Raw genomic sequence first — 3818 nt, 5'->3', positions numbered from 1 at the left:
TGACGTATTACTTCAGGTGGGCCTCATAACTTCTTGGTGCCTCAGTTTCCCCCTCTGTACAAAGGGGGTAATGCTACTTCCCTACCTCCCAGGGGAGTTGTGAAGGTAAAATCCATTCATGACTATGAGGTGCTCAGTCACTATGGTGACTGGGGCCACATAGATAGGACACATTTTTGATAGAAAATAAAATTTTAGGTTCAAGTTTTCAGTGGATCATTATAAATAAGGGGGAGGAAAAAACTTATGAGAAACACTTAGATTAGTAAAGTGGGTTCTCAGTCCTCATGCTTCATGGTACACACCAGCTGTGGTCAGGAAGAAATTGCCCCATGGGATGATATTATTTAGACAGGTGCATTACTTTTATGCTTTTCTGAAAAGCACCAGTCAGAGACAGAGTCCCAAACTCACTGACCTGAGTACGGCAAGCCCTGTGACAATGTCCTTGAGGCTATAACAACAGACAGCCATGATTCCGGCTCAGCCCCGCATCCTGAAGGGCATTCACTTTGCTTGTATGTGAATTAAGTTTCCATCTGACTCCTTTGCTCCTTGGCAGAGTTTGGTGCAAAAGGAGCCAATTCTGCCAGCCTGGATAGGGAGTGCTCTGCTACTCCTGAATCAGTGGGGCTACGTGACGAGCCAGGCGCCTCTCCATAGGGGTGGGGGGGAGGTTGCAGATGGCTTTGCTCCAGGCAGACCTTTCACCCTTCATCCGCCACCCGGCAGCTCCTCTCCCCAGGGTATCCAATACCTGGCAGGTGCGTATCACCTGAAACCGGCCTGGTATCAAATTCGCCTCCTGGTGACAGTCACAGCCATCCCAGTAGCAAGGGAACCGCAGCAACCGATGGGCGGACACCGCTTCCCCGGGCAAGAGGAGTGTCGAGGCCTTGGGCTGGGAGGTGAGGGGGCTCAGGACACTGGGGGGTGGCCTTGGCACCTTGGGGGCAGGGGTGGAATACGCCCAGTTTTCTGCATGGGAGGGACCCAGCACCAGCTTTCTCCCTTACGCTGTTTCTTTGAGAGAGGGGGTAGAACCAAACCACTGAGTTCAAACAGTCTCCTCTCGACTGCACTGGACCATGGCCTCGGGCAGGCAGGCAGGGGACTGGCTGGGACAGAGTCCTTGGTCCAGTTCTGAGCTCCTTCCACTAGGACCTCAGGATTTAGCCCAATCATAATAATTAGGAACAATAGGAGTGGGAGCCAGGACTCCTGGGCTCTGGAGTGGGAGCTGGTGAATTAGAGCCAGGGCAAGCTAGGAGTCAGGACTCCTGTGTTCTTTTCCCCAGCTCTGGAAGGGGAGTGGTGTCCAGTGGTTGGAAGAGGGGGAACTGGGAACCAGGACCCGTGGGTTTTGTCCCCAACTCTGCCACTGAGGTGCTGGGTGATTTTGGGCGAGTAACCTGCCCAGTTCAGCAAGGCACTTGGGCACATGTGCCCCTTTGAACACACAAGCAAAGTCAGCGGGATGGGCTTAAAGTGCCACACGTGTTTCAGGGCCGTGCCATGCTGCCTCAGTTTCCCCACTTATCCAATGGGGCTCACAACCCCACGCGCCCTCTGGAAAGCGGGTTGCGATCTTGTAGGAGCGCCCGGCCTTATTATTAAGAACGGACGGATCTGATTTATATGGCCGAGCTCGCCACGGTGTGCCAGGTGCCCTGCCACAAAATACAGCCAAATTCTACCATCCTGGGGACAGCGGAGGGAGGAGCGGGACGGGGCTTCCCGACGGGTGGCTGGGAGGGGGGATCGGGGCAGCTCTGTGCCACGGGGGCACCCCAGCCCCAGGTGAGCGGTGGAGTGTGAGTGTCCCTGCCAGGTGGGCGTCAGCGGGCCCCTGGGCAGAGCCGCCCTCGCTGCGCTGCCCGGCACCAGGGAGGGGCACCGGGCCCGGAGCAGCAGGGACCCAGCTCACCTGGCCGGCCGGCCGCCGTGCAGAGACACCAGGCAGGAGCTGGCATGGACTGACTGCCAGGCTGGGGGGCCCTGGGCCCCGGCTGGGCCGGCCTATCGGTGGGGCTGAGTGGGAGGGGGCGGTGGAGCCTCAGCCGGGTGGAGACAGGTGAGGGGGGGCGGGGCAGGCTGGGGCGGGCAGCCCCCTCCCCCCCCACCGTCAGACCCCCCCCATCAGCCCCTTCAGCCCTTTACCTGGGCCCAGCGGCTGCTGCCCCCTCTGGCGCAAGGGGAGCGGGGAGGGACCCAGCCGGGGCTCACCTGCAGACACCTGGGTGGGTGGGCGCGCGGGGAGCATGGGGTCCAAGCCCCCCCCCCGCCGGGATTGCGGGGGCTGGGTCTGTCCAAGGTGCAGAGGCCCCCCCACCCCCCCGATCCACGGCGGGCACAGCGGGGCGCCGGGTGGAGGAAAGTTGCGCACCTGGAGGGTGCGGGGGGAGCGTCCTGCCCCGGCCCACGCGTGTTTCCCCGGCTCCGTCCCTTCCCCCACGCCCGGTGCCCCCCGGGCAGGGACCGCATCACTCATTCATCAGGCCAGGCCGCTCGGCGCGCAGCGGGGCCGGGGCCAGCCCCCCTACCCTGAGCCGGCTTCCAGCTGGCCCCGCCTCGCTCCCCTACCTCCGGGGAGCGGGGCCAGGAGCCTCGGGCACGGAAAGTGTGCCGGGTTGCTTGTAAACCAGGAGACAGCCGGAGCCCGATCTCCCCCTGGCGCAGGGGCGAACCTAGAGTAGCTCCAGGAAAACCAACGGGATTGTTGCTGGACTGTGATCTCCCTGATCCCAGTGTAAACCCAGAGGGATTCCCTTTAAATCAGCCAGGTTGGGGCCAGAAGCTGATCTCACACCGTCAAGTGTAAATCCGGATGAACTCCGGTGTAGTGCATGGGGCTAGGGCCAGATTCTGATCTCCTCTGTGCCGGTGTAAATCTGGAGTAACTCCCCTGATGTAAACAGAGGTGTTTCCAATGTGCACCGAGGGCCAAATCTGGCCTATCGCCCCTTCTGGTCTAACTGTCCCTCTATTACCGGACTGCCAGTGTTGTTCCAGGTGGAAAAGAGCCTAGTACATGGGCTCTGGCTCGCCCCTAGCCAGGGGCTTGATACAGGAATCAGCGGGGAAGTGCTGGTGTCTGGTATTACGCAGAGCAGGCCGGGCGGCCAATAGACATGGGCCCACATGGCCTAAAAGTCTGGGGACTCTCTGGCCGCAGGGCAGGGTGAGCTTGGCAGAGCTATTCCTCCTGTTGGGCCAGGCCTACTTGCCCCTGGGTCTGAATGCCCCCCGGGGAGCTAACTGACTGACCGATGAGGGGCCAGCACTGATTCCGATTCCCTCCTGCACTGGTGGAAATCCGGAGTGACCCCACTGGAGGCCAGTGTAAGTGACCGGATCGGCGAGCTCCTCTCCGGCTTTGGCCTGGGAGCTTTTCCCGTGCGTGGGGGTGTCAGGCGCGGGCGGGCTGTTCCGAATGACCCTTGTTGTTCACTGGTGGGGCCCTGGAGCCCAGCAGTGGGGAGAGCTGTGGGGCTGACGCGGGTCCGTTTGGATTTGATGCCGTAGGCACAGGAACGGCGCCGTCGGGTGAGGCCCCCGGACGGAGCTGAGCCCTGGCGGGAAACGCAGCCCTGGCCCCTTTCACGCCCACCCGGAGGAACATGCCACTGGGCTGCGTCAGGCGCCCACTTCCATTGGCGGGAGGAAACCCGAGCAGCCAAAATGTAACGATCCGCCCCGGCCGCCCGACGGAATCAGGCTTCCCCGGGGCAGGGTGCGGGGTCCCTCCCTGCTCCCGCACTGAAGACGTCCCCCGGACGCCGGGGTCCCTCCATGACTAGCGGCCGCCCCGCCCCGCC

The sequence above is a fragment of the Lepidochelys olivacea genome (assembly GCF_965140295.1).
Source record: "Lepidochelys olivacea isolate rLepOli2 genome assembly, chromosome: 7".
NCBI lineage: Eukaryota > Metazoa > Chordata > Testudines > Cheloniidae > Lepidochelys > Lepidochelys olivacea.
The sequence above is the reverse complement of the archived record's forward strand: the minus strand, read 5'-3'. Positions refer to the sequence as shown.